The sequence below is a fragment of the Pinus tabuliformis genome, chromosome 9 (genome assembly GCF_031772625.1).
Source record: "Pinus tabuliformis cultivar Carrire ecotype Pingquan chromosome 9, CPIR1, whole genome shotgun sequence".
NCBI classification, from domain to species: Eukaryota; Viridiplantae; Streptophyta; class Pinopsida; order Pinales; family Pinaceae; genus Pinus; species Pinus tabuliformis.
The window spans coordinates 211,591,625-211,605,411 of record NC_142307.1 but is presented as its reverse complement, the minus strand read 5'-3'; positions in this window follow the sequence as shown (position 1 = coordinate 211,605,411).

The following is a 13,787-nucleotide window of genomic DNA, read 5'->3' as shown; positions in this document are numbered from 1 at the left end:
CATAAAACTCCTGTGTTCGTCACTTTGGCGTTCAGCTGGCGCCCGTGCACCCGCCCGCGCGCCATTTTGCATGACTTCACTTGTCACACCCCTACACTTGCGGTAGTCTTCCAACCGCTTGTAGCAAGGTGCGGCATGACCAAACACTTTCTTTTCACCAATACTTATGTTCGTGGACTACACCTACATTCACTTTTTCCTACTTAGTTTGTGTTTTGCAACCAAGTATTATTATGTTTATCCTTTATAGCAATGAACATCCATACTCATTCATTATCCATAGCAATTATAAACAAGAACAACAATTGCATAGTATAAAGGGGAGGGGCAACTCCATGCAATATGAGTCTGCCCGAATCAATATATTATATAATCATCACTTTTACAATGTATAGGCTTCACAAGTATTCTTGGAAAAAATCCAAGTCTATCCCTAGCCAAATTTACAACTTCGGCAAACTCGGTTGCCCAGCTCGTCGGCACCTCCGCACGGTCACCGCACGACTCTCCAACTCGTCATTCACCTCGTCGCACGTCTTAGTTGGTTCGCTCTTCGTTTGGTCGCAAACTCCCAAACTGTGTATCCCTGCCCACACACAGTCCCACTTGCCAACTCTTGACAAACACCCAAATCATGTGCACAACACGTAGTACCGCCTGCCCAACTCTACGACCTTTAGTTCCAACCTCCGTCTCACCTTCGTGCACACTTGCATGGTGGGCAGGTGCTCACCTGAGTCACCAAGACACCCATGCTAAGTCGTTGCACAAACACCTCCACACGATCACCTCGGGCATGCCTTGCCCAATGCATCCACCTCTTCACCAAGAGTTCTTCACCAAGTGCGACTTACCATAGGAGCACATGAGCTATGTGCTCATCCTCCTCTTAAATCTGTGCACAAGCGAATCTACTCCAAGACTGAAGTAAGAAGTGCGAAGTTGGATGATGATTTTGAACGCTCTACGCTCAAGCATATATATGAACCTTAGTGCGTGGGTGGGCTGCCCATCCGAATGCCCATACACCCCAACGCACACCCCTTTGCAATGTTCAGTGCCCACTTCTAAGTCGGCCTGCCTACCATCGCAAGTCGGCTTTAAGCCAAGCGCTCCATGCTCCAATCGCCATATAAGTGCTATCGCACTTCTATTATTGTCGCATGTTCGTTGCAAGGTTTCGTCGCATTTCCTCCGCACACCCGGTTCGTCGCACCCGCCCGTCGCACCATCGCACGCCCGTCGCGCGCGTGTGCACGGTCACCCGGCGCCCAACCGCACCACATATCCGAGGACCTTACATCCTCCTCCACCTGAAATCGTTGTCGTCCTTGACAACATACCATCTCGGTAGCCATCCACCAAGATCATCAATATCCATGATGTCAACTCCTCCACATACTGCAACCATCTCTGCATCATATGTAGAACCACCGTCTCCATCATGTCTCGCCCTAGCAACCATCTGTCACCAAGATCACCATACCAAGGTATACACCTCATTGGTATGTCATCCATTAGAGATCATCTCAATCCATGATCATCGATCACCCTGTCACAATCTCCACATGCTGCTCCACCATGGAAGGTTGGTCCCTCCATCAAGCTACATGCCCACTGCAACATCCCCTGTCGACCTCATCATGTGTCATCATGTGAACTGCTGCCATGATACTCCAACATAATTCTAACACATCTCTGCACACTGTTAACCCCCATGTTTGAACTAGTCAGATGGTCGGTCCAACTGTCATGCTCAAACCATGAGAATGCACATCCTCATGCTACCATCAATTGTTTCTCAAAACATCCCGTCACATCCTCAACTCGATGAAGAATCCATCTCCATATAAGTAAGCCATGCTCAGGTCCATGAAGTAGTCCCCATCTCATCTGCAACATGTTGTCCAAAGTAGTTGAGTCTAGACTCAACCCATGCCCAAGTGTAGTCACCAAAGCATCCTCATCATCGTAACTCCATCACTCCAAAGTGTCTCATATCGATCATCCACATCAGGTCACTCTTCCAAGTCATGCCCATACATGTACTTTGAAAGTATGCATCCCATACTGCATCAAAGTCTCTTGACCTCAGCTCCTCAATGCATCAGATGCTCTAAGTCCACCATATATGAAGTCCCTAAAAGTCACAACAATCTCATGTCATCATGAGCTCCATAATCAGCTCACAAATCCAACCAAGTCCATGGCCTTGTTGTACAAGAGTGCACAACCTCTCCATCAACTCATAAGTAGCAAATCTCCATGTCACACTAGCGAATCCATCTGCACAACATCCCTGTCTTGGCACTCCTCATTGGATGTCCATGACACCTCTACAAGTGCTCTCGCATAATGTCCCTACATAATACTGCCATGCTTCATGCCTCTAACCTGATGTGCATGACTAAGTTGCCCATGTAGTCCACCCAAGTAGACCCACCACAACAATCAGTCATCCTCATCCAAGTCTTCAATCTTCGGTTCAGTGAACTCAATCACCCAACCATCATGATCATTATGAGTCCCTTCCATCATAGCACCTCCACCTAAAGGTTCCACCAAGAGTATGTCTTGGTCTTGGCCATGAGAAGTCCACCCAAACATCACAAGTGTGTGCCCTCCTCAACCTGTCCATGAGTCATGCCGGGCACTTAGCCAATTCTCCATGTGGCTAAAGCATGACCCAATCCTCCACAACGATCATCATGTTCCTCCCTTGTCACGAGCTTTTGTACCTTCTACCATAAGGTCACAAACATCCCCAACAAGTCCTGCAACAATCAACAATCCTTGCTTCTCCATACAAGGTCTCATCATAGACATCCATGGTAAGATCCTCCCCAACATTGGAAAACTATCTTTTCCCCTGCACACGGTCCATCCACCAAACGCTTAGATAAAACACAAGTATCAATACTTACTTCATCATCATGAGGCTCCTCCATGTGAGTGTCCTCATCCATCCATGTTTGCAAACTGCACGATCTTGGTCCAACTTGATCAATCTCAAGTTCATCCTCCATCATAGCCATGTCTGCAACATCTTCAATCATCATCACTTCCTCTTCCTTGGTAGCACAATCTACAACTTCTCCTTGCTCCATTGTCCAACCAAGTTGAAGAAGCTCTTCTTCAACATTCTTCTCCAAGACTTCAAGTTCCTTTCGGATCTAGGGCTTCTCTTCCTTCAACCTCTTCAACCTGTATAAGGTAAGAAAGAGCTTCCCTTCACCTTCTCCCAAACTTGCCATGTCTTGTCATTCAGCTTGGTCCAAGCACTAAGCTTCACCTCTGCTAAACCTGCTTCCACTGTCACGAGCAACCCTGCTCAAACCAAGTCTTGAAACTACCTTCAAATGCTTCAACACCTGAACCTTGTTCAAGTCTCAATATAACCTGTCATCAACTTCCGAGTGTATGCACACTTGCTTCACCCAGCTTCCTGCAAGACTTCTCCAAGTCTTCAGACCTGCTCTGATACCAATTGTCACGCCCCTACACCTGCGGTAGTCTTCCAATCGCTTGTAGCAAGGTGCGACACCACCGAACACTTTCTTTTCACCAATACTTATGTTCGTGGACTACGCCTACATTCACTTTTTCCTACTTAGTTTTTGTTTCGCAACCAAGTATTATTATGTTTATCCTTTATACCAATGAAAACCCATACTCATTCATTATCCACAACAATTATAAACAAGAACAACAATTGCACAGTATAAAGGGGAGGGGAAACTCCCTGCAATATGAGTCTGCCCGAATCAATATATTATATAATCATCACTTTTACAATGTACATGCTTCACAAGTATTCTTGGCAAAAATCCAAGTCTATACTTAGCCAAATTTACAACTTCGGCAAACTCGGTTTCCCAGCTCATCGGCACCTCCGCACAGTCGCCGCGCATCTCTTTAACCCGTCGCTCACCTTGTTGCACATCTTCGCTAGTTCACTCTTTGTTTGGTCGCAAATGCCCAAACCGTGTATCCCTACCCACACGCAGTCCCGCTTGCCAACTCTTGACAAACGCCCAAATCGTGTGCACAACACGTAGTACCGCCTGCCCAACTCTACGACCTCCGGTTCCAACCTCCGTCTCACTTTCGTGCACACTTGCACGGTGGGCGGGCACTCACCCGAGTCGCCAAGACACCCATGCCAAGTCGTTGCACAAACACCTTCGCACGATCACCTCGGGCACGCCTTGCCCAACGCATCCACCTCTTCACCAAGAGTTCTTCACTGTTGGTGTACATGCACTAGCTGTAGACTAGCCGTAGACTTAGACTAGCTGTAGACTAGTTGTGTTAGTGTACATGCACCTAGATTAGCTCTAGTTAACTTATTGCTTGCATGCATGCGGCACAACACACTTAGCTTTAGTTAGCTTTAGTTATTGCATGCACAACTAAGCTTAACTTAGTTGCCTTTTGTGTATTTATTCTAAACCTCATAATGTAGAATTTACTTTCATTCTTTCTCAATTCTTGCTCGCTTTCTTCCTTGCCTTGCAAGCTTGTTATTGTTTTGCAGATCTAGGTCTATCTGTGTTTCTCAAAATCTTACATGGTATCAGAGCACAGGGATTTGTAAATCAGTGCACAAGCAATTTATTTGCAGGTTCAAAAGATTGAAGCAACAACAAAGAATGGAGTCTAAAATGGAGTTTCCACAATCGGCAATTCTCACTCCATATAATTATTTCGAATGGAAGCCAAAGATTCAACTTCATCTCAGAAGTAGAGGCTTATTTCGAATAACCATGGAAACGGAAGTTGAACCAACATCGGCAGTGGAGAAATCAAGATATTTCAATCGCATGGACGAGGCCTTCGGCACCCTATGTTTATCTATTTCTCCGGAACTGCTATTTCATGTTGAATCATGTTCAACTCCAAATGAAGTATGGAAAATTTTGGAAGAATTGTTTGGAAAACAAGATGAAATGCAAGGTCACATTCTCGAAAATGAGTTAAACTCATTAGATCCGAGAAACTTTGAGAACATTCAAGATTTTTTCACAAGGTATAAAGCTTTGTTGGTGCAGCTGAAAGGTTGCGGGATCGAAAAATCCAAGCAAGAAAGGCAGTTGATTCTTTCCATTTTATCAAAACTTGGTCCAGAGTATGCAGTATTCGTTTCTACATTCCACACAGTCAGATCTGCAACTGGTGCAGATTGGAAGCCTCCCTCACTGGATACTTTTATTCAGTCTTTGATGCATGAGCAAGATAAGCTCATCAAAATGGGCACACTTAAAAATTCCAAAGCGCATGCACTTACTGTGCATGCAAAAGGAAAGGAAAATCCTAGATCCCCCGATGGATCATCTGGCTCAAAGGAAAAGAAAGGAACGAAAGGAAAATCAATGTGCAATTATTGCCACCGTGGTTTTCATCCTGAATCTGCATGCATGAAGAAGACTATAGATCTTATGGTGCAGACACTCCAGCAATACAATCTTGGAGACCACATTCCTGAGAATGCTAAGAAGAAGTCTGGAGAAAAAGTACCCGATCCAAGAGAAAAAGCACCTCATCCAAGAGGTAATGGGCATGCTTTGATTGCTCTTCATTCTGCACCACAAGAATGGATCATCGATTCAGGAGCTTCACATCATATGGCTTCTTCAAAGGAATCCTTTTCTTTTTTGCATGCATACTCAGGTCCTCCCACCCTCATGGGGGATAATTCTGCAGTTGCAGCAACTGGGCAAGGAAGAGTGCAATTCGAAGATGGAAGGTTTGAAAATGTCTTGCATACTCCAAGGCTTGCTGTGAATCTTCTCTCAGTGTATCAGATGATACACACAGGCAGCGGAAGGAAAGTGGAATTTACCCCAGATTTCGTGAGCATTTATGACATGCAAACCAATTTGAAGATTGCATCTGGCAAGGTAAATGATCAATCTTGTCTGTATACATTTTCTGATTTTGTTCCTCAAACCCTTGTTAGACCACCAGTTGTTGAACATCGAGATCAGACTTCCGCACAAAAATGGCGCAGCATGAGTGATATCTTTGATGATCCTGCCTCTATCCATCGATTTGAGAAAGATCCACAAGCACTCTTAACTATGGAGCCATCCATGCCCATGCATGCTTATATAATGCATGGATCTGATCCACAAAATTATGCGGAAGCAAATGGCCATCCTGAATGGGAAGCCGCCATGCATGCGGAATATAGCTCTCTCATTGAGAACGAGACTTTGGATTTGGTTTCGTTTGACGAGGAAGAAGGGGCGGCCAAGGCCTATGACCGAGAGGCCCCTCCCAAGAGAGTATTGACCCCGGCTGAGCCCAAGAAGATCCTGAGTTCAGAAGGAGGGTCTTATTATGCATGGGCAAGTTCAGATCTCTGCATGTTAGCAGAAGCCAAAGTTGGAGCCGCCAAGCTGCTTCTCAATCATCGTGGCCTGGCTTTGCCAAAGTATTCCGACTCTTCAAAAGTTGGCTATGTGCTTCAAGGATCTGGAGTTGCAGGGATACTTATTCCGGAGGCAGAGTCAGAACGAGTGGTGAAAATCCGCAAAGGGGATGCCATTGCAGTACCCATGGGAGTGATCAGTTGGTGGTTCAATGACAATCCATCTGACGTTTTGGAAATCCTCTTCCTCGGAGATACATCTAAGGCCCACCGATCGGGAGAGTTCACTGATTTCTACCTGATGGGTGGCTCGAATGGGTTGTTCAATGGGTTTAGCAAGGAATTAATTACTCAGCGGATGCAAGCTGGGGCCGCTGGCCATTCTTGGCAAGTTTTGTTAGCCACCATAGAGCGCGAGGGCATCCGGGGTTTGTATGCCGAGTATTCCGCGACCATTTTGAGAAACCTGCCCACCGGCGTGCTCAGCTTTTCCTCTTTTGAGTATCTTAAGGCTGCCATGCTGAGCAAAACGAAGAAAACGAATTCCATGGTATCGATTCCTTGGAAGTCACCTTTCTGGAGATCTAAATCCAAGACCACCGGCCAAGAACCTGATAACAAAAACCAAGCCAGAGCCCCATTATTAACGAACTCAGAGGAACCGAATGCTGGAGAAAACACCGAAATATCCGTGCATGAACCGAACGACGCAGGCCTTGTTACAGAATCACAAACTTGGAGTCCGCAAAGCGAAAGCAATGAGGAGGAGATTGTCCACGAGCCTCGCATAGGGGAGGACCACACTATATTACAGGCGATGTGAAAGTTCGACTTCTGGTTGTTCTTCTTCGCGTTTCTCTGCGGTGTGGGGACCAGAATGGTAGTGATAAATAATATGGGGCAGATTGGTATTGCCAATGTTTCAATCTTTGTTTCCCTCATCAGTATTTGGGGATTCTTTGGAAGAATTGGGGCAGATTCCATCTCTGAGCATTTCTTAAGGAAGGCTGGTGTTCCGAGAACTGTATGGATGGCAGGGTCACATCTGCTGATGATCGTAGGATACATTCTGATGGCTATAGGTATGACGGGATTGATGTATATTGGGTCCATTGTGGTAGGCGTATGCTACGACGTCCGTCTGGCTATTTCAGTTTTCTGCCTCTACCCGTTGGGGTGGGCGCCCTGGAGCCCCCGCATAGTGGAATCCGTGGCCCTGGGCTGCGTCCCCGTCATCATCGCGGACTACGTTGCCCTGCCATACCCAGACGTGGTTCCATGGGCGAACATCTCGCTGTCAGTGCCTGAGCGTGACGTGGCGAAGCTGGGCAAGGCGCTGGAACGAGTCACGACCACGAACCTCACCGCCATACAGAGCAATCTCTAGATTGACAGGCTTCTCATCCCAGCCTAGAGACTTTTCAGATTTTTCAGTCGGGGTGAAGGACACTTTTCTCTATTTTTGCATTATATTTTGAGGGGGGGTTTTCTTCCCACTGGGTTTTCCTTCTTTCCTCTTTTTATGCATTGTATATGGGTACCTAAAATGGCGTGTTGCCGGGATCCATTCATTTTTGCATCACACTCATCTAAGTTATGCTTAAGGGGGGGTGTTGGTGTACATGCACTAGCTGTAGACTAGCCGTAGACTTAGACTAGCTGTAGACTAGTTGTGTTAGTGTACATGCACCTAGATTAGCTCTAGTTAACTTATTGCTTGCATGCATGCGGCACAACACACTTAGCTTTAGTTAGCTTTTGTTATTGCATGCACAACTAAGCTTAACTTAGTTGCCTTTTGTGTATTTATTCTAAACCTCATAATGTAGAATTTACTTTCATTCTTTCTCAATTCTTGCTCGCTTTCTTCCTTGCCTTGCAAGCTTGTTATTGTTTTGCAGATCTAGGTCTATCTGTGTTTCTCAAAATCTTACATTCACCAAGTGCGACTTACCATAGGAGTGCATGAGCTATGCGCTCATCCTCCTCTTAAATCTGCGCACAAGCGAATCTACTCCAAGACCGAAGTAAGAAGTGCGAAGTTGGATGATGATTTTGAACGCTCTACGCTCAAGCATATATATGAACCTTAGTGCTTGGGTGGGCTGCCCAGCCAACCGCCCATACACCCCTACGCACACCCCTTCACAACGTTGAGTGCCCACTTCTAAGTCGGCCTGCCCGCCATCGCAAGTTGGCTTTAAGCCAAGCACTCCACACTCCAATCGCCATATAAGTGCTATTGCACTCCTATTATTGTCGCATGTTCGTCGCAAGGTTTCGTCGCATTTCCTCCGCACGACCAGTTCGTCGCACCCGCCCATCGCGCATGCATGCAAGGTCACCTGGCGCCCAATCGCACTGCAGATCCGAGGACCTTACATCACTGGCGCCCAACGCACCCGCAACCGGAGGTCCTTACATCCTCCTCCACCTGAAATCGTTGTCATCCTCGACAACATACCATCCCGGTAGCCATCCACTAAGATCATCACTCATCCGTGATGTTAACTCCTCTTCGCAAGGCAAACATCCTTGCAACATATGTAGAGACTCATCTCCACTATGTCCCGGCTTAGTGACCAACTGCCACCAAGCTCACCATACCAAGGTATGCACCTCCACGGTATGTTCTCCATCAGATTTCTTCTTGATCCATGATTACTGACTCCATGTCACAATCTCCATTGTAACATCTCATGTATTCTTCATCATGTGTCCTTCCTCCATGTAGTCTCCCTATCAGATGCCAACACACATGTGTTGCCATGTCTCGACTAATGCCAACATATCTCTGCACATTGTTACCCCTTATGACTCGAACTAGTCAGGTGATCAGTCCAACCATATGCCCAAACCATAAGAATGCACATCCTTATGCCATCACAGGTCTCCTCCTGACTTCTGCTACATCTCGGACTCATTCAAGAATCTATCAACCCATGCTCAGGTCCATGGAAGCTCCATCCATCTCATCTGCAACATGTCAAGCCATGGTCTTGCTGCACAAGAGTGTACAACCTCTCCACTAGCTCATATAATCTCCAACCTGATGTCCATGACTCTAGCTGTTCATGATGTCTAACCCATGTAGACTCCATCTCAACCTTGGCCATCTGCATCCAAGTCTATACTCCATCATGAAGAAGCCTCCTTCAAGGCTCCTTGTGAAGTTGGTGTGGTTCCTCCCTACTAAGGCCTCCACACCAACCTTCCTCCAAGGTTGTCTATAGAGAAAAGAGGGCCAGGAAGTTCCCTCCCTGACTCTCATCCACCCATGTGTCAGATTGATGTTGTGTCTTGAAGTATCTATGCACAGCCTCAATCTCTTCACATGTACATCCAAGCTCACCAAGCTTGTACTTTGTCAGCTGGAAGTCATATATGCCCATGGCATACCTGCAAAAGTCCACTATCCCAGCAGGATCTCTACCCTCATAACCTTCATCAACCATTGCCTTTGAAGTAGCACTCGAGCTTCCTTCATTTGCAACTCCATTGTGAAGATCGTTAGTAGAAGATGCTCCCATCAAGTGTCTCCAAGTTCATGAGGTCTTCTTCTCACTTCCTTCATTCTTCCTTCCAGCCTTTGCTATGAAGTCCACCAACTTCTTATCCTTTGTTTGTACAATACTCCCAAGTCCTCTTTGCTCCACATCCTCATGCTTCACATTAGGATCTTTGGGATACAAGATCATAGAATTCATCCTTGGTCTATACCCCAAGCAACTCCTTCTATTCATAGGCACCATCATGGTCTTTCCTTCAGCTGTGATCAAGAGAATGTCCCGGTCCACCATTGGCATGGCTTGTGCAAGCTCCATGAAGTCTAGCCCCAACACCATAGAATGATCATCCATGTCCACAACTCTCAAGTCCAACTTTCCAAACCACGATCCTACTTTTACCTAAGTGTCCTTCAACATCCCATCAACAACTCTAATGGTAGAGTTGATTTCTTTGAAAGCACTCCACTCCTTCTCCATCTTTGCTTTCTTTCCAAAAGACTTTGCTGCTTTCCTACTCAAGAATCTATGAGTAGCTCCCATATCAACCAAAGCTGCAAACTTCTTCCCTTTCACGGTCACCTACAAAAAACTTAGCTTCAAGAAATCACCTCCTTCTGTTGGCTTTGTCTTGTGCCTAACCTCAGCAACCTTCTTTAAGAATTCAGCCTCAGAAGTGTCAATAGGTCCATGCTCCTTCTTGACATTCCTCCTGAGGTAATTCACCTCCTTGCTTGGTCCTTCTGGGCAACTCAGTCCTGGACTAGCTTGACTTGCTTCAAGCTTTCCTTCCACCGCATTTTGCTCAAGTGCACCAACCAAGTGTCCATTGACCAAGTTCATGGAACTTAGCTTCCGAATGTCCTATGGATTCTCTCAGTAGTGAGTTCCCAACCTGTCAATGTAGTCGAGCTCCTCTTGCTCAATCACAACAACCTTCTTACCAAGAAGCTTCTTCCTTATCTCTTCCTCAACTCGCTTGATTTCAGCTTCCACCTTGGCACTTTCCTTCCTCAACCGGGCTCTTTCATCAAAGAGCTCTTGAAGATCAAGTCCACCTCGTTGGATCCCCTCATCAAGTTCCTTGAGTTCCATCTCTGCGGTACTTTCACATTGGCTTTTCAGTTCTTTGAGTTCCCTCCTTAATTCCGAATAGCTTTCACGAATCTTCATGCTCTCAGCCTTCATCGAAATCCAGGTAGAACTCCATTGACCCATTTGTTCCAACATCTCGTACCGAAGGTCTTGAATTGCATTATGGCTAGACTCACCTGTCATAGGCTCATCCACCATCTCTACCTTCCCTGCCTTCTCCATGTCATGAGCAACCCTGCTCATCAGCTTCAAACCGAATCTCTGATACCACCTATCACGCCCCTACACCTGCGGTAGTCTTCCAACCGCTTGTAGCAAGGTGCGGCACCACCGAACGCTTTCTTTTCACCAATACTAACATTCATGGACTACGCTTACTTCCACATTAACATTACTTAGCTTGTGTTTCGCAACCAAGTAAACATGCAATTATCCTTTATACTTAATGAAGCCCATACTCATTCATTATCATCATGCAATTATAACAAGAACATCAACAATTGCAACAAGTATAAAGGGGAGGGGAAACTCCCCGTAATGTGAGTCTACCCGAGAATATATATTAAGAATATCAGTTTACAATAAACAAGCGTGTCTTGGCCGAACCAAGTCTCACACTTAACCAAATAATACAAAGAGAGGCAACCCTGCCTTTACAACCGTGTGCACCTCTTGCACAAAGGGGCTCACCCGAGCCACTAAATCCCCTTACCAAGTCCTGCACAATTTCTACACATCCACCGAACTCCCGGCACACCTTGCCCACACCTCTACTGGTACAAGACAACCTCAAACCGCACCTTTAAGTAGTGCGCATGAGCTATGTGCAACGCTACCTAAACCTGCACAACTTTTGTTTTACACTTCTACCTTAAGCGTAGATGTGTTGGAGAGAATTCGATGTTTGAATGAGATCTCAACTGATATGTTTATACCCTTTTCTGTGTGGGTTTACTTGTGGGTGGCAGCCCCTTGGCCGACCCCCAAACCATACAATATGCGCCCACAAAGCCTTCTTCCAAGTCGGCTTGCAAGCTCCCTTAACCATCGTATATATATCGTCCAACACTTAGTCGCATTTCCCAAGTGTCTCATATCGTTCCAGCTTTCGTCGCATAAAACTCGTGTGTTCGTCGCTTTGTTGTTCAGCCGGTGCCCGCGTGCCCTCGCGCCTGCTCGCGCGCCCTCGTGCATGACTTCACCGGCGCCCGTCGCACCGACAACCAGAGGTCCTTACAATTGGGATATTATTTTCAATGTGCTCCTGTATGAATCGCAGAAGAAAAGTAAAGGCGACTACGTATTGGTGAATACTTTGAAGGAGCTCGATGAAAAGGATGTAGTGTCCTGCTCTTGCCGTGGGACCTCTTTTCCTTCCCAATTTTTTGGAGGGAAGGGATTCGTGCAGCAGTTTGTGGGAGGAGGAGGACAGCTGCCTGATATGGCTGGATATGCAACAGCCGGGATCAGTTATATATGTTTCATTTGGGAGCATCGCTGTAAAATCAGAACAACAGCTGGAGCAGCTGGCGCTAGGGCTAGAGGGCAGCGGGCAACCTTTCTTGTGGGTTCTCAGGTTGGATATCGCAGAAGGCCAGGCTGCGATTTTACCTGAGGGTTTTGAAGAACGAACAAAGGAACGGGCAATGTTTGTGAGGTGGGCTCCGCAGGTGAAAGTCCTTGCCCATGCTTCAGTGGGATTATTCCTTACACACTGTGGATGGAACTCTATGTTGGAGAGTATGGGCATGGGAGTTCCTGTGGTGGGATTCCCATATTTTGGCGATCAGTTTCTCAACTGCAGATTCGCAAAGGATGTGTGGAAGATCGGCCTGGATTTTGAAGATGTAGATATGGATCACCAAAAGGTTGTCATGAAAGAGGAGATTGAGGATGTTGTGAGGAGAATGATGAAAACAGCGGAAGGAGAAAAGATGAGAGACAGCGTTCTCAGACTCAAGGAGTGCGCAACAAAGGCTGTCCTCCCCGGAGGGTCTTCTTTCCTGAATTTAAACACTTTCGTTAAAGACATGATGATGAGTAAAAGACTCCCATCCGAAAACAAAAGGATGTGATTTGGATTCTAGAATAGGTAAGGAAATGATTGGGAGATGGAGAATACGCTATTTAGCACCATCAATTTTTTTTTTTAAATCTTTTCATATTTTGAGACTAAATTTTTATAGTGTATTTTAGAGTTTGTTAGTTTGTATTGATTTTTAATAAATTTTAAAAATTATGTTTTTGTCACTTACTCTCTGCCTACTAATTTCTTAAAATTATTTCAATTTTAATATGTTTATATTCTAATTATATTGGGAAATTAATATATAAGATTTTTTTTTTTAACAAAATAATGTGTGTAATTTTTTTTTGTCAAGTTAAATTAGATTTTTGCCCACCAATTTCTTAGGGATTTGTGATTATTCCAATTCTAAAAGTTCATATTATAAATAGATAGGGAAATTAATATATAATTAGTAAAATAGTCCATTTTACAATAAAATGTGTAATTTTTTTTTTGAAGTGGACCCATAATCTTTTTATACATGGTTAATTAAGTAAATGTGTGCATTAGTAAGATATTTTTAGTGTTGCAATAGTTTGTTTTGTTATATTTATGAAGCCTTAGGCTATATCAATCATAATAATATCTTTAATGTGATTGTACTAATAAACATAATCACCTTAAATATATTTATTAGCTTAAACTAATTATCTGGTTTACAATTTAAACTAAAAAGAATAAAAACAAAAAAGATTTTATAGGTTGGAGATATGAAGTATTATAATCATTATTTCTATGTTTAAAT